The sequence below is a fragment of the Anas platyrhynchos genome, chromosome 15 (assembly GCF_047663525.1).
Source record: "Anas platyrhynchos isolate ZD024472 breed Pekin duck chromosome 15, IASCAAS_PekinDuck_T2T, whole genome shotgun sequence".
NCBI classification, from domain to species: Eukaryota; Metazoa; Chordata; class Aves; order Anseriformes; family Anatidae; genus Anas; species Anas platyrhynchos.
The window spans coordinates 6565504-6589913 of record NC_092601.1 but is presented as its reverse complement, the minus strand read 5'-3'; the positions used below and the strand labels follow the sequence as shown (position 1 = coordinate 6589913).

Here is a 24410-nt window from a genome sequence, read left to right as displayed (position 1 = left end):
GCTGAGGAGGCTTTGCAGACCTACCACCGCCTACTGAACACAGTCTTCACGACACAACGCCAGCTTGGGGACACTTCCAGGACTAAAGCAGGGAGAGGGCAAGAGTGAACAGGGTGCAGGCAGGACATAGCCCTGAACCAGAGCAGATGCTGCCCCTCTTCAGGAAGGGCGGCTGCGTGGCCATGTGGGTGCTCCTTGGGCTTCACTGGCTGCCATGACACAGAAGCTCCTTAAGTGGAATTAAAAGCCCTCTCTGCCCTTAACATACATGAGAACAAAATTAATTTCTTAAGCAATATGCTCTCATTTTGTGGAACTTCAAAGAAAGCTCAAACTCCTTGTTCCTACACGAATAACCCAGTTTGACTATTATAATATTAATAAATGCATTAGAACTATTTTTAAGTAAGCAAAGACTGAATGGTAGTCATCCAAATTAATGAAGGGTATGAACTTAAAATTGATTATGTAAACCACACTAAATCCCTGCACAGATTTAATGATTTAAATTCAAATTTAATTTAGATTTAACTCAAACACCAACTTGAATTAAAGCCACTTTAGTTCTGAATGAGAGTGCCCAGAATGGGCTTTAGTATAGGTTAACAAATCTGCTCTGTGCAAAGATTTTCTTGAACTGTGTTATTTTTCCTTAATGCCATTAAGTCAGTAGTCAGAAGATTGAATGCATTGGGCTCTGAAAGGCAGCCTGTGTTTGGAAGTAGAGGCTGACTCACCAAAATGCATAAGCAGCCCCTAGCTGTATGCGTAGAAGACTTACTGATGTTTTTAAGCTACTTAAATCCCTCAAACAGACCTAGGACTTGCACCTCTTGAATGAAGAGGTGCAGTGTGCTCTGAAGGACAGCGGGCTGACGCCCTTTTACCACAGCATGCTTCCCCACCATAGAATCATGGAATGGTGACAGAGATAAAGGCTTTAGGCTAAAGGACCTGAAGAGAGTGTTGCAAAGGAAAGAAAGTTCCCACGTCACTGATTTCCCTTTTTGGAGTCCACAGAAACACCACACATAAAAACCACAATAATAATAATAATAAAAGGCAACAAAGGGAAACTTGACTGAGGTACAAAGGAGACAAGCCCCAGATCTTTCTCTGCTGCAAGAGCTTTGCTTCCCTCACTTAAATATCTTAATATATATATTTATTTATTTATTATTATTTATTTATTTATTTTTCTGAAAATTTTATCTTACATGTTTAATTCACTGACCAGGAAAGCCATCAGTATATTTCTAGTAAGTTCCTCACAGACTATGACCTGGTAAGACAGCAGAAGGTGCACACAAGCCGTAGCTTCAATGGTAGCCAGAGCTTATTTCTTAGCTGCACTCTGCAGTTGCAATCATCCATCGGGATTTAGTTGCAAGCCTGTTTCACATTAGCAATGCAGCATTGTACTGGTCCTACTGTGTGCCTTGGGGTGCAGTGTCCATGGCGGAGCCTGTGTGAGGAGGCCTGAGGCTGCCCGCTGCTGGTCCCAGCCTGCTCCAGGCCCCGCAGGGCACAGCAGAGCCCCTCGGTGCCAAGGGGACAGAGATGTCAGCCGGGGCAGGGCAGGAGGGGCTCCAGGCACAGAGATTCCCCTGCAGGCTGAGCAGGCCCATGGGGGAGCAGCGCAAGGAGCAGCCGGGAGGTGCAGGCACAGCCCCATGTCCAGCCCTGCAGGGGAGGTAAGGTCAGGAGGGAAGGCATGAGGCTGAGCCTGGGGAGAAGGATGGTTAGAGGAAACGTGTTTTTGTTGTTTCTGCTTTGTTTTTAACTGACAATAAATTAATTCTTTAATTTCTTGAGTCTTTGTTGCTTCAGATGGTAATTTGTAAGTGACCTTCCTGCCTTTATCCTGACCAGCATCTCCACCTTACTCTCTCCCCTGTCCTGCTGAGAGGCAAGGGAGAGCCCGGCCGGGAGGAGACCAGCAGCTGGCCATGGCCACCCAGCCCCGGGATGCATCATGGCCAACTCAACACAGGTGTGCAGGGATGCTCAGGAAGCTGTGACAGACACGCACGCCTCTGTCTCATAGCAAAGATATTGGACAGTGCTCTGGCAGACACCTGGAACGACCTCCCGAGGCAGCAGGAGGGATGGGTACGTCCTCTGTTCTTTCTGGCTTTCTTTTGTGTAATCAAAACAGGAATGGGAGGAAGAGATGGATCAGGGCCATGTAAGCCATAAGCTGACACTTCCTGAGAAGCTGAGGGCAAGACAGCTTCCACTCTTTCATGGAGAGGGTTTTGCTTGAATAAGTTTCTGGCTCAAGTTTCTGGGGACAGAACGCAGGCTGGCAAGGGAGCCTTTCCAAGCTGCCTACCCTGAGCAGGCTGGATTTCTCTTTAAGAAAGCACACACTGTACTCCGGGTTAATGGTACGTGTTAAGCTAGAACATCTGCTTATGAAGAGATAGATATGCTGAAACATTTACTGATGTTTTGCTTCCTCCCCTTGTGTCACCTGAAATCTATCATCTCACTACGGTATCCCAGTGCAGTCCTGCTTGCAAATCTAGGGAAGCGGGGCAGTGGTGCACAGCTTTTAGAAAATGATTAGTGATCTGTCAGGGTAATGTCTAAACATGGGCACTGACTCAGATGTGTTACCTATAAATCTGTTCATCAGCAGCTGAGGAACATATGTGCCTCTTCTTCCTTAAACATAAAAACATTAATTACATTATATTGTACCACAGTAATGGGCAATGTGGTGACAGAAGCTTGCCAAAACTTTAATTTTAACCATAAATCTGGAGGGTCTGAAATGGCAATTCAAGCTGCTTTAAAAGATGAAGATAAAGCTTACGTCTGGTGTGTAGGAGAAGTTGATGGGGGGAGGGAGAAAGGCATGGAGAATTAGTGCAGAGGCTGAAACATTGGAGAGTACCATGGTAATACTACAGTCTTCCCTGGGCAAAGGATAGGAAAGAACAAATTGCAGTTCACTAACAGCTACTCTTCTGACTTTCTCCACTTGTCTTGGTGTAAAGAGGTTTATTCTCTCCTACTATTTAGTCGTGTTTTCATACTGCTTGTTTTTGCTGCCCCTCCTTTTCTCCTCCTCAGCGTAATCACAGAGGGAATACTGGACAAGCAGCTCTTGGTGTCATTTCTGTGGCTAAATTTTTATTTTGGACAGAGCTGTTGTGGAGAAAAGCTGAGGCACAGCATGGAACTCACTCTGTCCTTTGTACCTGGATAAGGAGTATCCAGATTATTTATCAACAGAAAGAGAAGAAATATGGAAATGTGTGTATACTATTGAATATGAAAGGCACCACAAATACATGCTGCTGCATTACGTACTGTTCAAAGGGTTTATAAGATGAAGCAGTCCAAGCTGGGAAAGACGATGTAGAAGGCAGCAGCTGCCAGTGCCCCACACCACTGCTTTTCCCACGTGTACTCATTCCAGCACTGAACCAATCCTGCCTGGCTGCAGGTGTTGTAAATCAGCTGGTGCCTCTGACATCAGCGTGAAAACGGACGGGCTAGAGATATCTGCTGCAGTGACCCCAGTCTGCCCCATTATGCCACGGGTAAAAGGGCAATCACTTCTCTGTCTGAACTGACCTTCATTTTAGGATTTGCCTGCAGTGTTTCAGAGCCATGTGGCTTCTTAGGTTACAAATCTAAAATGTGGCAGCAGCCTGTATCAAACAGAGGGCTGGTTTTGGTACTGGGTCTCTAAAACCTTGTCTCCCTGTCCCTTGTGTCCACCCTTTAAGGAGGGGTAAAATACACTGGAGATGGGCTCTACTGACGGGAAACCTATACCCTTGTCATTTATTTTTTCCCTAATTCTTCTCTCTCATACCAATGTCACCTCTGCAAGAGCGACAAAGATGATGCCACTTGTCTGCATAAGAAAACAAGCACAACTAAAGCAGAACAAACTGTTCAGTGTAATGCCTCTTGTGGGCACAATTCCAGAAGGACATTTTCCCTTTGGAAAGGCAGCTATGTAGTCACTATTGCTCTACAGTCCTATTCCTCTTTACTTTACCTTTCCTGGTCATTTTGCTTGGGTAAGAAGCCCTGCAGCAGATTACCTTTTTGGCAGTTTGTGAAAGGGAAGGAACTATTTCAAACAGAGCATCACATGTTTTTAAAACAACAGAAACCTACAGACAGCTTGTATTCACTCAGAGGCTGTTTCCCTGCTCTTTGCTCCAGGATATGTCTCTCATAAGTAAGTATGTGCCTTCCATCTTCTGTAAGTAGTAACTCAACCCCTTCCATGCTGCTGCTTCCTTCTGACAGAAAAAACTTTCAGAAACTCAGCAAGCATTTGAACTACAAATGCACTGGCCCCGACCAAGCAGTGCTTTAATCCGTCTGCATTCAGCTTCAACTAGTAATGTTTCCTCAGGTATTAAAGGGCAAAAAGCTGTAGTTCCATGTACAAATAATCCAGGCCCAGGCTGCACAGGTCCCAGATAAAATATGTAGCTATTAAGAAATTCCATAAGGTCGATGATTTTTTTTTCACCCCAAAGCAAGAACCATGACATGGAAAATGCTTTCTATTTGCCTCTTGGCTAAAGCAACTTCACTGGCTGCCAGCTCCATTAGCCTAGAGAAGAGTGTGCTGCGGCCGACGACAGCAACCCATCTGACACCAAGCACGGAGCGGGGTGCGGGGCAGAGCTTGCAGCTGCTGTGTGGGGCGTTCCTCCCCTGTCAGATCAGCACGGGATGTATCTATCATAAAGCAGAACACCGAACAGTCACTGTGCACCGGACAGCAATATTTCATTTCATGCATCATTAAGAACCTGCATTGATTCCAACTAGTCATATAACCTCATAGTGCACTCACTTTAAAGCAAAAAGGAAAAAAAAAATCTCTCCTTCCCAAGTCACTAGATAACTTTAAAACTTGTGTACCTGAAGAAATTGGCTTTCTTAGCATCATCTGTCTTGGGGACCACAACGCTGAGTGTGGTACACTATGACTTGGAAAACAGCAGGGACCCCAGGCACGTTCTGTGTTTCAGTGTAGCCTGGGTTTGTTTACCACATTCACTTTGCTGTCATGTGTTTGCAGGAGGTCTTATCTACTCACCAGTCTGATTTGGAATAAAGCTCAGTTCAAATGTAATAAAAAGAGAAGGAAAATATCACAAGAGAATAAAATATCAGCTTAACTAGTGCTGGTGTCCCCAGCCAGCTGAGCTGGCTATGAAACACGTGCCACTGGGCAGCCTTCTTTGGCCCACTTGTCCAGTACCACCAGGTGACAGCACTGAGGACAGCAGTAAGAGAACTATCAGCTTAAAAAGTAACACCACTTCCCAGGAGAAGGCAGAGTGCCCTTGTGCTAGAAGTGTAGAGGTTACAGAGCACCCCCTCTCTTTCCAGCCTCCAGGAGAATGGTTGGACCACGTACAATGGCCTTCCCCAAGGTCTTCTCTGGCCTGAGATGGCATTTTCGAGTCCACTGGGAACTCAGTTTGAGGTGAAAATGTGCCAGTGTGATCTGGGAAGACAGCTGGCTTCAAAAAAATACCTTCCTGTCTCTTTTCAGCGGTCATTGCTCACTTCTAACCATGGTCTTTGGCACATTACTGACCTTTCTTACTCAACTTTCCCCACACACCTGTTACTATCAAAAGGAACCTGCAAATGTTCATCAGTTAAATAAAGGAAGTCTGAAGACTGAAAGTGCCATACATTTGCTAACCTCAAGCTATCTAGGAGGAATGTTCCTGCTTGTTTACACGAACAGTCCCTCCTCCTCAACTTGAGAAATGGGGCAAAAAGATGAAAGTCTCACCTGCTTCATTACATCAGCTGCTCTTATGGCATCCGTCATCCCAGCAAGAAACAATCTTTGAAGGCTTATTAGCTGTCTTCAAAAGGAGAGACTGCCTCTTATCTGTACATCACCCTGTCCCAGCATGTGGGGCAGTGCGCTACAATGAACAGTTTCACTTTAATATATTCTTTGCTACTTGAATGAGGCATGATATTCTTTATAAGGTACGTGGCAAAGACTGACAGAGGTGCTAACTCAGTGATTGAACAGGCTGTGTTTACTGTATGTAACATAGTCCAGGGTAGAATAAGAGCCTTGCGTCTGTTTGTCTATAATTTCACAACAAAACTTGCCTTTTCCCTCTATTTTATTCTCATTGCCACTGTTTGACTTTTTTTTTTTCTTTTTTTTTTCTCCTATCTCTTCAGGTCCCAAAGCATCTGGTGGCAAATCAAACATGGTAAAATGTTGGTTTTGAGCTTAATAATATTTTCCAAGTCATTTATTTACCAAATGCTCTTGGTGGAAGTGTTTTGTTCTGTATGTTAACAGGTGGTGTATACTCAATCTGAATGTATGGGCAATCAAATCATAGCAACAGGGGAGTCCCTCTGGGTGCTAAAGTTGGACAAGTCCTCATAAATTCAGAGGCTGAATATTTTGAGTATCTGAGCCTCCTGGCCACTCCTGCTCCCAAGCACACGCATGGATTTCGTTATCACATTCCTTTAACTGTTCTGGCTTTGCTTTGCGGTGCCTACTTCATTTATATTGCAGACCTCAACAATCTCCAGAAACAGTCTTCAACACTGAAGTTGCTGCTACAGAAACAGCAAGAGCAGGAATTGACAGCCTCTATCAAAGAGAACAGCTAATGGTCTCATCCGATACAAAACTTCAGCTAAAAATTCAGCTAGGATTCAGCTAGAAAGATGCCTGCTCATCTTTCTTCAGCAGATCCAAGACTTTTTGTGCTGTCTCCTTGGAAAGCTGAGGTTATTTTTAGAGCTTGCCAGATGCGTCTCAGTCTTCAGAGGAATTCCTTCACATTCTCCTATTTTAATAAGTACAGATCTCAAAAGAAACAGAAATAACAAAAATGTTTAATTGCTATTCTATCTACTACAGCCTTTGGATGAGTTCACAGCTGAGTACAAGCTTCAGCTAAATTCTATACAACAAAGAAGATGAACAGAAAAATATTACAAGCAAAGTAGCATTTTTTTTTAATGGGAAAACCACATCTTTCTTAGAGTATTTTGCCTGATTTCTTATTCTTAAGAGTACCTGCAGAAATGTGGAGTTGCCCATCATAACACCTCTAACACCAAAACATAAAGGGTCTTTGCAATGTTCTACTCTTTATAAAAAAACACTAGAAAAGTTGTTATGCCCTTGTTATTCAACAAAAGAGAAATTCATTACACAGGTATCAGAGGGCTTGTCATGACCCTTCTAACTTCAGAAGGCTGGAAAAAAATCAAACTCTAAGCTTAGACATGGAGTTTTTTTTTTTTTTTTTTCCTTCAATCCACCAAACAACAGGAGCAGATGCAGATTATTTTTTGGATAAGACATCCCTGTTTTGGAACGATTTCACATGCTAACTTTGCTTGGGAACTGCTCCTGTTGGTGACCATGTGTTCAGCACATCTGCTTTGGCTTGTTGTTTTCTCTGAGACTGACAATATTGTGGCAAGACGTCAGAGTGAATTGAGGTGAAGAAAAAGGAAAAGGAAAATTAACATGAAAGAGCTGCATTGCAAATCCAAATGAACCCTGAGAGACTTTCCATCCCTTGATCCTCCATGTGTATATTAGGCTATGTGTAGAGGGATTTGAAGAGGTGGGAGGAATTGACAGGCTTGAAGTAATATCTGGGCTTGTCTTGTCACAGTCAAAAACTCAGCTCGAGCAGACATGCTGGGAGGACATTTCTGACTTCTTGCCCATGGGAAAGGATGCCTTCAAAAAGTTGGGAAAATCCTGCCAATGACTCATCAAGGCTAGTTTCACTGTTCACTGCATAATGCACTCATTCATCAAACTGAAAGGATTTCAATCAATATTGTCAAACTAAAAAGTTATGTATTATATACACATGCACACACAAGTGTACTCAGTTATGCATAACATATGTGATGGCCATCATCAAATAAATTACAAAGCTGGGTGCCAAACTGAATTTACCCAAAATCACTATCTCTACCTGTCCCTTATTTGCACTGAAATTCCCATATAAAATTCAGTAATTCTCATCTATTTCAAAGAATCATCAATTAATAAAAACATTTGAAAACTAAAACAAACCAGGAACTTTGTATTTCTTTCTTTAGCCTATAGGTCCTTTACCAAAATCACACCTCCAAAGATGTTTACCAGGCAGCAGTCAGTCCCACTATGGAGCACGTCAGAAGCCAAGTCAGCAAAAGCTCAGTTTGGGTGACAACATGATACTCTGAATAACACGAACATTTACCCAAAATCCAAGGCTACCTCTCGCCTAATAATAGTTTCAGAAAACAACCAACAGTAGGTAACTGCTGCCTGAAATATAGCATTACATGATCCTTACTTGTGGAAACGTGGGTGTAAGCAGGGACTGAGTGACATGAGCAGGAGGATACAGGAGCCCTGGGTTCTGCTCCTCATTCAGTCTCTATCCCAATGTCTGTAAAGAGGGAAGTGATAAGAATAAATATTGATTCTCGTAACACTTGCCTCCTTTGGACCATAGATAAAGCTGGTTGGAAAGAGAAAAAGGGATAAAAGAAGGATTTTCTGTGGCCATTACCAATTCAAGAAAATTTAAACAGTGCTTGAAAAATAACCTGATTTTCCAAAATAAAGGCCACACTTTTAAATCCTTCCCCTGATTCCTGACACCTCAGCAGCTCTGCTTCATGGCAACATACCTGATAAGTAAGAGCCTGAAGACCTTGTTTTAACCATTTGTGGCTCCTCAGACACCCAGATGTCCAGGTCCTGTGGGTGCCAGCAACCCTCAAAGGCCCCGAAGCGCCTCAGCAGCAGCCTCCACGCACACCCATGGCGCCCAGAACCTGCTGAAGCTTGGGCCCTAGAGCCCAGTCAGGGCCTGAGCTATGCTGTAGGGCACCAGCTCCTGTGGGCTGCTGCTCCTGACTCCCCACATGGACGCAAGGCCTGGCTCAGCCCCTCACCTGGCCAGGGACTGCTCGCGGGCCCTGCTACCAGCCCTCGGTTCTCCCAGTTGTGCTCAGGCAGAGCTGCGCTGCCTCAACTTCCTGGCTGCTTCTCTCACGGAGCTGCCCTGCTCTTGCTGCTCCCTGACACTAGGGTTTGAGGTCTGATGCAGCCAGCTAGGCAGTTATTCGGGGTTTCAGTCAAGAAGCTTGAAGCTTGGGGTGTTAATTGTGACTGGAATCAAACCCTGGTTTATTGCTGCTGCTCATGAAACAGAATTGCAGACCTTCTGTGATCTAATCAAACATCAGGCAAACATGGTCCTAGATAGCAACGTGCCTTCCTGTGTAATCATCAAACGTCTATGAAAAATTGTAAGAGCTGGTTGGCCTAACAGCACAGTTCTGCTGGATTCTGCCCACACAGCAGCCCCCAGCGCTGCCAGTGGGCAGGGAGCTCCTTGCTGACTTGTTGGTGTCTGCTGGCAGCTCCTGCCCTTTGGGGAGATGCCATACGTGCCCGCAAGACATTGCTCCCTGGAGAAAGCAGCAGCACGGGAGGCTGATGGTTGGCTGGTAAGGGTGACCGCTGATACAGGCAAGGATTGAGTAAAGAATTTGACCACCAGGCTGAAATCTCACTCATACGAAACATTTTATATGGGGATCTCAGAGCATCTTACAGGGTAGATATAGAAAAACATAAAAAGACATGAGAATTGAAGTTGTTTTTTTTTTTAATATGCACAAAATGGAGGGGCAAATTGTATAGTAAAAAATTGATTTGACATGGGATGTGCACTACAGTGTTCAGTCTAGAACAATGCTTATGTACAGACTTAAATTTAAGCATGTGAATAGACTCATTGGAGTTAATGTTGAGCAAGTGCATAAGAACTTTATTTGTCTGGGGATGGGTGCACTGAGCATCCTTCAGGAAAAATACCTTCCATTTGCCTGCCTGTGCGCTCAGACTGAACAAGGCAAGCTAAGTTGTGCTTCCTCGTGCTTTCTGTGGAGGGCACTACCCTGACATCAGTGTCTGCAGACTTCCAAATTGCTCACCCAGGTATCTCAAACAGTTAGGACAAGATCTGGCATTATGAAAGAAATGTCAGAGTATTGAAAACCCTACGAAAGTAGAATCAGGCAGGTTATAACATGATTGCCTAGCTATTCTGTTGTGGCCACCATCAGTGTTTATTAATTCGGGTCTTTCTAGAGGCAGTTTCTCTCTTCTTATCCCCTGCAGCTCTTCTGTTTTCAGAGCTTGCTCCCCATCTCTATTCATGTTCTTTCTCTTTAGCTTTGCACCTCCTGAGCCCTATCACCTTCGTGTCTTGCTCCCTGTAACACCTGTGAGGCTCCTGTTGGGATGCTCCCAACAGGACTGCATCCCTCCCTGCCAGATGGAGCCATGCACTCGCTTCCAGGGGAAGCAACATTCACTCCAGCAGTACTGGGGTCCCTCCAGCCCTGGGGCAGCTGTGAGTGCTGGGGGATAGAGATGTAATCTCAGCATGATTCTAGCTCAGTAACTGATGTATTTAACAATAGAAGTGAACAACGCTGTCTTTTCTCTGTATCTCCTATTGCTCTGTGTTGTCACACAGCTCAGCTCTGAGTTGACTGAATGAATCTGATGGCTGGATTCCCAGCTAGGCTGGTGGCATAAGTATGATCCCAAGCCCTCCTTCCAAGCTTGTGAACAAGACCACTAGCTTTCTCTCTCTGAAGTTAAATACAGTTCTCCCAACACTTCATGAACAGCTGCCGAGTCAGACTGCATTAGTAACACTCCCCTCCATCCTTCAGCACATCCAGTATAAACACTGCATCTTTCAATCTTCCCTTAAAAGCAATCAAGTACCAAACACAGAGACAAAGCATCTTTCAGATGAAAGAAAAAATAAAGTGCATTGCCACCCACAGGCTAAGAAGTTCTTACTTTCTGGAGTAATTAGTTCCTAAAAAGATTAATACTAGCCTGTGCATTCTACATTTGAGAGACAGAATCAGCAGTTTTCCTGCTGAATGGATTGAGTACTTTATAATACCAAAGTGTTTGCACCAGGGTCAATCTTAATTGTGAGTTCCCTCCTTGGAGAAAGTTGAAGGGCTGTATCGACAGGTGCAGATGGGAGAGGTTTATTGCACATATGGGAACCCGTATGATGAACTGCAGTGCTAGGTGATGTATTTGCTTTAAAATTTAGCTTTGCCTCACATGTCTGTGGGCTATGAATTCATTCCCAGCAGAGCTATTTTAGTTTTCCAGGCACCTGAAAATTTGCAGGCAGATGTCACTTTAAACAAGACCAAAAAACTCAGAGAGGTACCTGCTGGTTCTTACTGGTGTCTGAAAGCGCTAATTTCTATTCTAAAAATTCTCTTTCTTAGAGAGGGATGGGCTCCAATATCTGACCACTACCAACATTTTTTTTTTTACATTGCAAGACACAAATGTGGAAAAGGGAGGTTTATTATATTGCAGGAAAAGAAGTTGGAAGTGAGCACTTGGTTTTACTCCTGGAATAGTCAGCTTCAAACTGGGATGTGTCTAGATATGAGAAGCCTTCACATAGCTCCTTCTTTACACCTCACTCTGGCAGTGAATGAAATTATCTAGAAGGTGAATAGAGAAACACCAATGCCAGAAACACTGCTAACAGTTTAAGAATTTAAGCAGGGAGCTTAGCAGATGGTTAGCATATGAAGACTTTCAAAGCCCTTTTGTCAAAACATGGTTATAACCTCCCCCTTGACCAACTCCATATTACAAAGTTTGAAACTGAAGGGTCAGTGTATCTAGCTCCCTTGCAATCTAATAAATTTCCACTCCTCACCCAGCTTCCCAAACCAGTTGAGAACAACTAAAGAGCTAACAGCATCCAGGTGTGTATGCCTTTTGTTCCCTGTACACACAGGTGACATCCTGGCTGTTGCTACAGGAAGGTTCAGGTGATCACTTGGTGTGGTGACGGCTGCGGTGCAGCCTGGCAGGTCGCTCTGTCCTCCTGCACAGCCTCAGGTCACTTGAAGGTGGGCAGAACAAGAAGTTGGGAAGGCTGACAGCTCTGTAAGCAGTGTTCAAACCGCATGCTATCAGGCCTGCTCCTTCATCCCTACCACTACAACAAAAGGAGAGCATAAGCACCACTTTTTCCATCTTGTTCATTAAACAGTTAAGAAAGAAAAACACATTTACAAACTAGATTCCTGCATCTCTCCCTGGATGTCAAGGTGGTGAAATATTAAGAACTTTGCTGGCTCAGTCAGGTCATTCCTTGAGCATCAGGAAATCAGGCAGCGGACTGTGCTGCCCATCTGTCAAGAAAGTTATGAAACAGCTTCCAATTAGTGATTTTGAGGAGGTATGCAAGGGTCAAATTGTCTGCGCTCAGGACAGCTACACTGCAGGCCAGAGTCTGTGCTCCATAAAGCCATGTTGTTCCAGTGAAATCAATGCAACCGTGTAACAGCTGAGGATCTGGCCTACACCATTTTTTGTTTAAATCATTATACAATAAAACACTTCAGTACATGATGAACATTAGGTACATTGGCAGTTCCAGTGAAGTGCTGATATTCTGATTGCTTAGATTAACTCCTCAGTGTCTGAGTCTGCATCAGCAAACTATTAACACTCCAATGAAATGAGCTGTGTATTTTATGCCTTCTCCACTTAGATGGAGAAAATGGTTTGCAATAGATACAGAAACACAAAAGAACTATGTAATAGGGTTAATATATAAAATCAAACCCTGTATCTATGAGTACATGAGAAGATTTTGAGTTGAGAGGAAATACTCATACAGAGCACTGCACATGCATGAAAAACTCACAAAATGTGACGCTATTTATGACAGAAACTTCCCCAGACATGATTTTTTCAAGGCTCTCTTCCTTGCACTGTCATTCTCAACCTCTCCCTCCCTCATAGGCAGGCCAATTACTGGGATAGCTCAGAAGTTTCTGTCACAACTTGAGCAGTTTCTGAAAACAAGTATCAGCTTAAAAAAGAATAGACGTAGGAAAGCAAAAAACTATAGGGATATAGCTGGAGGGGGAAAAGGGAGGGAAAACCAGTCCTCTACTTCCAAAGCAATTGTGGATATGGATTGCATGGAAGTCTTCTCATCAGCAGGGAGTCTGACAGGTCTATCAGAGGAGAGTTCATCTACTTCTATAATAGTAGTTATTTGAACCACTCCAGATCAATATAGTTTCTAGGGGAGATGCTGCTATTTATTGGGAAATAAGAGAGAAGCATTGGTAAAAGTTTCCTTTCTGTTTCTACAGTAACCACCATAGGGAGGGTTGTACACGTTTGCTTAGCTGGGGTTCTCATTTAGGTTCAAACTCACATGGCTGCAGCACCAAAGCACTCTGTGGACATCACATATGGAGTGTTGCTTGCTTTGCTTTTGTTTCAGAGCTCAGAGTGGTCAGATTTGGGGCAGTAAAGTGATGACTTAGCATCTGGAGGAGATCGCTTGTGAAATAAGAAGTGGTTCTGAATTCACACTGGCCTCTTGGTGTTGCACTGGCCTCATTCCAAGGTTTCTGTGCACAGCTTGGTGTGCAGAAAGCAGCATGGTACAAACCCAGGAATCCTATAGTGCTCAAGGTCAGCAGCTTATTTCTATGTAGAAAGCAGAAACATCCTGATAGATGCTAGGCCAAAAAGAGTGGTAGCTCTGAGCTTCCTTGAGAAATGAGGTCTATCATCTCATTCATTGCATGATTTCGGTCTGTCATCCCAAATGAAGGGGGATTTCAAGGTGCCCTCCAGCCCCTCAGACTCCTTTCAAAGAAATTTCTGCAAGCACCCATCACAAAAAAAGCAACACATTTATGATGGGAGCACTTAAGGACTGAGATCTGGCTAAGTAATGACTTGGGAGATAATGAATAGTACTGCGTGATGCATCATCACAGCCAAGCAGGAGCACTTCTCTGTTAGCAAACATACCTGCAATATCTTTACCTTAAATAAGCTATAAAGTTGTCTACATCTCCTTCACTGTTTGCTTTGTGTTACCATTTTCTGCACATGCTGCAGTATTTTGCTCCTAAGAGGTGCGTGTGATAAGCTCATGAATAACAAATGAGGATTTATGTTTGTGGATTGTAAAATAATATTAACGTGACTATTACTTTTAATCTTTGCTTTTGAATGATGTATTGAGCTGCAGGTAATCCCAGGGGGATGTTATTAGGGTATGAGTATTGAAAATGTCTCCTTTTGTCTTCCCTGCTATCAAGTGTGGAATTGAATGTAGAAAAGTGAAGAAAGTAGGACAAACACAGGCTCTCTGCTTTAATGTCTTATTTTATAGCCAAAGAGCCCCATCAGCTGCATAATCTAATGGGGGAGGGGGGAATCAGGAGAAAAATGAGAAATTCTGAAAATCTTAACACAAGCTACCTTTTTTGTGAGGAATTATGAACATCTCTCCATGCTAAAGCTTGATTGCCAGTAACGAAGACTGAAATTAGCTGTTTTCAGGAAACTTTCATCCATTTTAAAAGCCATCTTCCTTGCTGTTTGGAAATAAACACATATGTTTTCTTCTCTTTACAGCCTCTAAGTACCAGTACTGGAAGCTGGACTAAATTTTGCAGCCCAACACTTGAAATAGTAGGACAAAATGAAATGCTTGCAATTCTATTGGAACAAAATTAAATAAACTGTCTCTTCAAATTTACCCTTCTTTATCTAACTGATAGGATTATGCTTCTTTAAGAGGATGGATCTTTGAAACATTCTCTAGTACTGTAAATATGAGAGGAAAAATATGTCTGTGACAGTTTCATGCAAATATCCCCCCCCAATATTTGGGGGTAAACAGCAAACCTTGCTACCATTCATTTCAAGACAAACAAATATCGTTCATTTCCTTTGCATATCAGTAATACTGCTGCAGCACAATATTGTTGTGTTGCTGTTGATGGAGCTGCCTGGACAAAGAGGACCTTTGGGGACACAAAGAGAAAGACTTGATAATACTTTCATTTTCATTCCTTTTTCATCCAGAACATTCTCCTGAATGTTTTTCTAAGCTACCCATCAAAACCAGCTCTGGCCAGCCCACCAGGGTAGTTCAGACTTGCTAGCGCTAGCAGCCAGGCCTGGGTTTGTACTGGAGCACAGGCAGCAGCAGTGCTGAGCACCCAGCTGCTGTCCTACGCACACCCTGATGGTGCTGGGCAGAGCAAGCAGGAGGGTGAAGGCAGAGCAGCAGGCACAGGTGGGCTTCAGGGACTCAGAAGGGCCAGCCCCTCTGTTCCAGAGGTGGAGGCAGCTGCTGTCCCAGTGTGTCATGGCAGCAGCCTGTGGGCAGGAGGAAAACACTCCGCTCCTGGGCCAAGATCTCTTAAGCCACTAGGGGAAACATGGGGGGACTGCAGAGAAGCCTTCTGCAGCCTTGATCTAACTGGTGGGCCACTAAGCCACACCACAATGGTTTCACTTCCTAACAGCGTACAAAGAGAAGGCTCTGGAGTGACGTCATTGCGGCCTTTCAGTTATTAAAGATCTATAAAATAGATGGAGAATAACTCTTTGCTCAATCAGATAATGACAGGACAAGGGGGAATGGTTTTAAACTAAAAGAGGGAGATTTAGACTAGAGATTAGGAGGAAAGTCTTCACTTAGAGGGTGGTGAGGCACTGGACCAGGCTGCCCAGAGGTTGTGGATGCCCCATCCCTGGAGATGTTCAAGGCCAGGTTAGATGAGGCCCTGAGCAACCTGATCTGGTGAGTGGCATCCCTGTGTAGGCGGGGGTTGGAGCTAGATGATTTCTGAGGTCCCTTCCAACCCAAAGCCATTCTATGTTTCTAACAGATGTGGCATCACTGCTTTTAACCCCACTAACGACAGAAACGCAGCCCTCCCAAGACATGGTTAAGTACAAGACCAGCTGCCAGCTTGCTGTGCTGTGCCTTGTCATGATGCAAATTCCACTAAACACTGCAGAAGAGGAGAGCACAGAGTCCTGCCTCCTCTTCCTGAGGGATCTCCCCCCCCCACCCCCAAAAAAAAAAGAAAAAAAAAGCTTACAGCAGTTAAGAAGCTTGAAGTATAGAAAATAAAACGTGGCCCCTACTGTATGCCAGGGGACATCCAAACTGAAGGAAGCTGTGGTGCAAGGCTGGCTGGGAAGAAGCGGTGACCCTTTTCCAGGAGCAAAGTGCCCTCAGGTCTGTAGTACTTGTGTACTCACAAATCTCAGACCAGTAAAAACAATGGGTGGACAAGTGGTGAAGATCAGGTCCCTTTGTCCTTTCTAAGTTTACTCTGAGAAACAGTTTAAATTTCAGTGGGAGTTTTTATTCTTCAAGATAAGAGTCCTGTCCTTGAAAGTGGGTAGACCTAATTACGAGAGGCTTATAGGGATGGTGAATAGATCATCTTTGCTTCTTGACTTAATCTTGATATATAATGTATGGCAAATATTGTCTTGTTTCTTTTAAAAACCATCAGTGAAAGGAAATCCAGAGACGGGAAATGCAATCTTTCAAAGGATTAAGAGAGAACTAACTAACATGAACCAGATCATTAGCTTTGTATTTTCTGTTCCACCTTCTGATGCCCATATTTCACTCGTGAGGATGAGTTGGAACAACTCCAAAAACTAAGTGGAAATTAATTTCTCAAAGGCTGATCTGGAAGTTAAGATGCATTTCAAAATCTCTTGCTGTACAGATCCCATCCATTTGCCCTGAAGAAAGGAAAAATAATGCTTTATGTAGCAACACGAAGTACAAGTTAAACTGATTATGGGGGAGCCACTACAGGAGGCTCGGGAGGGAGCAGCCAGCAACCCAGTGCTGCAGTGAAATGTTTCATCAGCTCCTGCGAGCGTGTATTTAGCGAGTTTAAAACAGATCTTACAAAGAGGATTTTTAGGGAAGTTGGAAGGACTGCGCAAGGAAGACTGTACACAATGATTTCCCAGCAGATTTTAAGATATCAAAATTAGGTTTTTGAAAAGACCCCAATATTATGAAAACCTACATCATAAAGAGAAAAGCAAAGGCTTGATTTTGCATTTAATATTGTGTTCTCTAACTAGTCAAGAGTCTATTTTCAAAATGAAAGAAACATTGACAAAATGTTAAAGCTCTTTTCCTCCAATGCATAATTTTTATGGTATATAAATTGTGATTTTTCTAAAATATCAAACTTACAGAATACTTCATTAGTATTAGAACAATATTTTGTGACAGAAAACTGCTTTGAAGAAGGTTTGGTAAAGCTGTTTTGCAACTAGCTTTAACATAAATTTCAATTGCAAACAAAAAAGAGAGGAATCTAACCAGGAGTTCTTAATGATTAGAAAGATTTTCTTCTGATCATGCTCAAGCTCCAGATAACCATGGCAGAATCTGGGAAAAGCAGGACTTTGTTGTGAGATCAGATTCTAGGCCCAGCCTCAAATAATGTGTTGAGAAATAAAGGGTAAAACATTGGTGCTCTGAGTTATGAATACACTTAAAGTCTTTGCTAAACTATAATATAAGACTAATGATGACAAACATTGTGAAAGTGATTAAAGCATGATTGCTTAGAAATGCATTTGTATTGTTAATATCAGGTAATTAAGATCCTTAACATTATTCTTAGCTATGCTTACAGGTAGGTAATAGGAATCACAGTGGCACTGATGACTTCATTTTCACAACTGCTGAAAAACCTTCTTCTGCCACTCCTTTCTGTGTGTAGTCATTACATTTAGCACCTCCAAATACCTTGCTCGAAGTCTCTGGGCAGCCGAACACTGGCATAAATCATCTGGATTCACACCTAATCCGCAGATCATTTTGGTAAGAATTTCTCCTGGCATGGGATGGGGAAGGAAGGATGAAAGACTGCAAAGATAGTACAGATCATTTAATCACAGCACTTTGTACCTTGATTCACATGTCAAATGAAAGTGTGCCTTAGGGAGGTAAGGAAAATGCTGACTCTGCAAGAGGAAGTGTCAAAATCAATGTGGATTTTAACAACACTGGATGTTAGCACAGACATTTCAGTGTGACAGGCTTGTGAGATGAGCTGGCACATGCTTGTCTAATTAAAAACTAAAGACTGAAGGGGAGTAACTTGCTCCTTTCCGCTTTAGGGAAACACCACTAAGAACAAGAAGGCAAGCTGCCCAAACACTATGGAGAAGTTTTGTATAAATACAGAGATGAGGTTTCCAAAGCTGCTGTTGAAATACCTTTCCTAAGGTTTAAATTAATTTAAGACAGAAAATGCAGTATCCATGAAAAAGCTTCCCTTGATTCCAGTCTTAAAGTGTGCCTTTTCATCCTGTTGAACCCATCTGTACTGCCTTAAAGCAGTAATTACTAATGATTCCTTTGGTTCAATGTTATCCTGGACAAATTATGGCAATTATCTAGATCACAAATATATGTAACAGTCTTTGATACTTTCTCTAATTGCACTTGAAATTCAGATGCCTGATATTTAACATGACTTGTTCCATTAAGGTTTCTTCCAAGTAAAGTCAATGGCAGAAGTCCCAGTGACTTCAGTGGTGAAGGTTCACACCTTACATATAGTTCATCCTACTGTGGAGGAAGATCTTGTTTTCTTTTAATTCACTAGATGGTAGCAGTGTACAAATTGTCTTTTTTTTTTTTTTTTAAATTTAGTTTCTTTAAATTCTAATCAGTCGCATTTGGAACCCTCCTTCATTTTCTAACTCATTTTTTCTGAGTCTTGCACTGAGGCTTTGAGGAGAAAAAAACCAGCAGTTTTCTCTGTTATTTGGGATCTTCTGAAGTTTATGGATTATTCCTATTACCGCAGTGCTACCTTTAGCCAAAGTCAATTCCAGAGAAGGGGCTGTGTTGTCAGAGCCTACCTCTAGCTTGGTATTGCATCTTATCAGCCGCTGAGGGGGCTCCTGCCCGAGGCTGCCTGTTCCATCTCCAACACTCACAGTCAAGCAAGCCGACTAGCTGACTCTGCTGATGCAGAAACTTGAAACTAGCTCAGTATGTTTAAGTACACAGCAGCCCTAGCTCCCAATTTCATTCCTAATATTGGTTCTACTATAACATATCAGACATGAACTATGGAAATTTGAAGCAGTCTATTGGAGAGCCTTTTTTTAAGCCTAAAAATACATAATGCTAATAAAGATGAAGATATTTATGTACTGACAGACAATGGCCAGAAGTAACAGAGATATGATTAATGCAATCCTCCAGTGAGTAGCTTGAACTAAGTGCAGTTACTCAATATCCCCATCTGAACCTGGTGGGATGCAGGTAGGAGCCTTATCGCTAGCTAGAACAGTACTGACTGAATCAGACAGACTGATGCCAAGATGGCTTTGCACAAGTTGCTCTATATAAGGCTTATAGCAAACACTATTTTCTGGCAGTACAATGAGATAAATCCAAAGGACATTTGCAGGAGAATTTTCAGAATTCCTCCAGGCAATAGATGTGAGACTGTAATGTAAGTATACTTTTGCTTTGTGCAAAGCAGGATGACATAGGCAGAATTAACATTGACAGGAGAAAGCACCTTCAGTTTTCATGAAGATGTTTAAACATCTGATATTATTTTGCTAATTTGAAGGATTGAGTTGCAGGGATAGCTACTGGGTTTTATGCTTTATTTTTGGCAGATCCAACCAATTGAGATACTAAATTTTAAGATGCACATGCAGAGGAAAAAAGTTACGAGCACCATACTTTAACAGCGTGCCCACTCTGTAAGTCTCTACAAAATGCCATGGAGAATAGAAAAAATCCCAGTTAGGGCCACAAAAAATCATCCTAAAATATATGATAGAAATGATGATAACACAAGACAATCAAGATCAAATTTCCATTTTCTTTTGGTTCTCAGTATTTCACAATTGCTAACTATGCTTAAAATGGGGGGTCCTAATCTAGAATTTCAGCAAGGAACTGATTCACACCTGGAAAATAGAAGGCTATGCTAAAAGCATTGAACAGAAGGTATCAATCTATCTTGCATGTATGTGAATGAGAGGGAAGGGGGATATATGCCGATTCTCTGTCATACTAATTCTACAGCTATCACTTAGGAATTAATAAAACATTTAACTCAACTCTCTCTTGCAGCTATATTCCTGCTGGCTGCTGCGGTGATACATTGCAATAATATGCCAGTGATGATATTCTAGTAATAAATGATGGTAATATACCATCAGATCGTCATCACTCCAGTGATGTACTATCGCAATACATCATCAGGCAATGGAGTTTAAGCATTAGTGGAAGAGGCAGACTTCAATATACATTGACTGAACATGGTGTGCGACGAGGTACCCTATGCACTGTGTATGGTTTTTCAGCAGTAACTGTATATGAATTGTATGCCACATATACAGGTTTTTCTTACCTAAATACTTCAAATAAAAAGAGAATGTGAGTGTTCAAACAATGTAATCATACATGTAAAGATGCATGTTGCTGACTTTATGCAGTGTGCTTTTATGTATGCACGGAGACGTAAAAAGGCATACACGTACTTCCATGCAGATTTAGAGACTCAGATCCCTTTGCTACCAGCACAATGATATGAAAACTACCCAAAAATATTAAAGAACTTTACAGACATCAGTAAGTCAGTCACTACATCCAACAGAGGCAAACAAACAAGACTTGCTCCCACCTCCAGAAAACCAGTGATGGGGCCTGCTTGGCAATCAGCTTTCCAGATTTTCACTGTCCTGTTTTCAATAAACATTGCAACACAAGTGTGTTGTATAATTGCCTCTCATAGTATTTACCCACCAATATGATATGTAGTGCCTTGGCATGACAGGTCATGGTCAGCAGTTTTTTGATTTCATTTGCAACTGCTTCTCAGCTTGTTCCTCAGACAGTGATCACTGCTGGAGGACCCTCAAACTACTTTGTGAGTACCAACCAACTCTTTGCAATAATGGTACAACACTATACACCACATATGCATGCAAATGGCCAAGTAATTGAAGGAAAAAAGTATAGATCTTTCTCACTCCTTATTCCGTCTTTAAGCATCTACCTTCACTGGAAGCCAATGCAGATCGCACATAACATAAGAGAGGTTGGACTCGATGATCTTGAGGTCTCTTCCAACCTAGAAATTCTGTGATTCTGTGATAATTCATAGCTTAATCTCCAGTGAAGTTTCCTGAAGAATTGGTGCATCCTAGTTACCTAAAAGTGATATGAGTTTGGGGAGTCACATTGAGTCACCCGCCCACCTATAGGTTTAAAATGAAGGGAAGTTTTACCTTTGAAGCCAGATCAGCAGTACCAGGACATTACAGTCAAGGGAAGAAACTCGTTTTAAGTCAGCAAAGTGCAGTTTGAGAGGTTCACTTTTGATGACAACAGACCACAGAATGAAGCTATGCACTTTAAAGATTTTTCATAGCTTTTTGGATACTGAATTTCTCTAGAAGAATTCAGTACCAGCCAGCTCTGTAATCAATAAATATGCTATTGATGGAAAATGAGGAAAGGACTTAAAGAATCATTAAAGGTCAGTTGATTTGTCCCTAAAGCTCATATGCTCAGCATCTGTTTACTACTTATGAGTCACAGACTGAGACTGTGAAATTCATCTGGGAAAGAAGTTTGATTTTATATGGCTGGCTGAAGTTTTTATCTCCTAGCATTGAAGAATATTAATTTCTAGGAGCTGGTATGAGGAGCTTCTGCATGAGTTGTGAAATTAGTCATTTCTGCTTCTACTGTTCTTTGAAGTAAAGCAAGCAAGATCTATTTGAGTTCAAATAAAAACACTCAAGCCAAGTGAAGCATCACTCACAAAGCTCGGAACACTCTAGTTACATTAGGTTGCCCATGACACCCAACATACTGCTACTGTAAATTTGGTTCAGCTAAAAGACTGAATCTTTTAGTACATAATAAACTTTTCAGGATACTATTGCAAGAGTCAATGCCACATGCTAAAAAAAAAAAAAATCAATTAGAAGAATAGAAAGCAAGGGGAGGGTGAGGATCCTCAAGTGCCATATACATGTATCCCAGCTGAGAAACTGGAGTCACAGGGGCAAACTGCAGTTCCTGCTGGACTTGAAACATTTTGTCTGCTTTATTACCTTCCAGTGGTGATAGTGGAACTACAGCCTCAGTTAGAAAAATAACCATCTTTAATATAAAGATTTCTAGTGATGAAAACTATCCCAACCATCATTACATTATTCCTCTGCTTAGGAAGATTCCCTGTTAGCAACTTGAAATACCAAACTGGAATGTATGCAACTTGGGTTCTACTATAGATTTCCTTGTTCAACGGAGATTCTTCCCTTTTTCTAGATACTTCCTCTATAGCCAAGGTATAATTTATCCTGTTAGACCTATTACTACACCTAATATTTTCTTTTAATCTTTTGAAGGTCATAGTTTTATTTTGTCATTTATATTTACTAAATGCTTTTCTTATGTCAATTACACTTAAAATCAAAGAATTTTCAAGTTAGTTCGAGAATTATTTTCCATAAAGTCTTTGCTGATTAGCATTAACTATAGAATGCAGCCTCCAGTCTATTTTAATTAAATTAAATAAGTTTTTCTATGGTTTTCCCATATTGAAGTCAGTTTGACAACCTCTGTTGTCTCAGCCATCTTTCCCAAACTTTTTAATAAGATAACAAGGAACTAGCAGTCTTTCAACTTTCTGGAATTCTCCCTTATCTATGGGTTACTGAAAAATCAATATTAGCTGCCAAAAAAGCTCCTCGGCCAGCTGCTTTAAAATTCCTCAATGCAAATTACCCAGAACTTCTGATTTAAGTATGTCTAACTACAGTAGCTGTTGATTAATATCCTCTTTAGTTACAGTAGGAATAGAAAGTATATTACCATCATTATACAACAAATACATCATCCTTTACCGCCACTACAGAACAGACATCTTTACTAGATTCTTCTGCATTGAAAAAAAGAAGTATCTACTGTTTCTATTTGTGAACAGACCTTGTGGTCTCTTTCTAGATTTTTTTTTTTTAACTCCAGAAATATTTTGCTAAAACCTTTCAATTATTAATATATATATATTTTTTTCTGTTGGTTTTCTACAATTTCTGTTCTCTCTTAATATCAAGCTTTGTCATTTTCATCCTTATCTGCAGGACTTATTTTTATAACTCCATTCACTTCCTTCCTGCTTCCAAGGTTTTTGATTTATTGTGCTGAGCTTATTCTGTTGTGTTTCTACACTGATACAGCCTTCTTTCTCGTGTTAAAATATGGTATTCTTAAGGAGTTTTTATAAAGCTCTCATGTTTTCTGCCTTATTTGCTTCTTCCAATTGATATTGCTCGAGATGGTTTTTGGCCTTATAAAGCCAACCTTCTAAAAGCCCAGTATATCCTGTACTGGTTCAGATTTCACTTTGCTTACATAGAGCAATATTAATTGAATTATTACCACTCATACATCAAAAAACAAGACAAGACTGGTTGAAAGAACTTACCCTTTAGCCAAGGGCAGAACAAAGATGAACAAAAACCACTCATAAAACAAAATCATTCACTCTTGACACTGAAGCCTTCTTTTCCCGTAAAGGTTCATCATCTTTCTCAGAGAAAAGCTCTGGCTGCAGAGCTAAACCAGGAGAAGTGCCAGCCTCACCAGAGGAGCTTTATAGCTCCCTTGGGGCACAGCAACTCACTCCAGCTGGGCCAAGGCACAGCCTCCCCTTCCTCCTCCTTCCCCTGTGGCTGGGTTCCCTGGCAATCTCTGAAATGAGGGCAGGCAGCTGTGAGGTGCTCTCTGCCAAGAGAAGAGGAGCATTAACCCTCTTCTTGTTGCCTGCCTGATGGGGTCTGTAGGACTTAGAAAGTTATCTCTTCCTTGAGACTTAAGGAAGGAATGTTTCACAGCGAGGGCTGTGAGGCCCTGGCCCAGACTGCCCAGAGGAGCTGTGGGTGCCCCAACCCAGGCAGTGCCCAAGGTCAGGCTAGATGGGGTTTGGGCAACCTGATCTAGTAGCAGGGAGGCTGGAACTGGAGACCTTTGAATGTCCTTCCAATCTGAACCATTCTATGGTTGTATGATTCTACGGATCCTTCAGAAACCATGGCCCCTGCTCCAAAGCTGCCTGGCATCCAGGGCAGCCTATCCCCACTGAACTCTGTGGTGGGCTGACTGCAGACCTTTGCTAATGCTGGAGGTGAAGGATCAAACTCGGCTTCTTAGCAGACTGCATTTTGCAAGTTTCTCTGCAGCACTCCTGTTGGGATGCTGTTGGTTGAGAGAGTGTGCTGCTCGAAATATTTGTCTGTGTGGAGCAGATTCAGGCTTCCTGTTGTTTCAGCCAAGGAAGAGAACAAGCCGATATTCCCCACTGCTCCCTCTCCTTAGAGCCCAATGTGATGTTCTCAGAACAATAACCCAATTTAGTTTGGTTCCCTGGACTAAAATGTCTGCACACTGTTTTACTCACTTGCATTT

At 42.2% G+C, this 24410-nt stretch overlaps 1 long non-coding RNA gene across 1 annotated transcript in view; it reads right to left on the bottom strand.

Annotated features, from left to right (window-relative positions):
• Positions 1-23563, bottom strand: part of LOC119718454 (uncharacterized) — a 45368-nt gene extending 21805 nt beyond the window's left edge. The window contains exon 1 of the long non-coding RNA XR_005269589.2: positions 23431-23563. This is a non-coding gene — a long non-coding RNA (uncharacterized lncRNA). The remainder of the gene's footprint in view (positions 1-23430) is intronic.
• Positions 23564-24410: the final 847 nt, after the last annotated feature.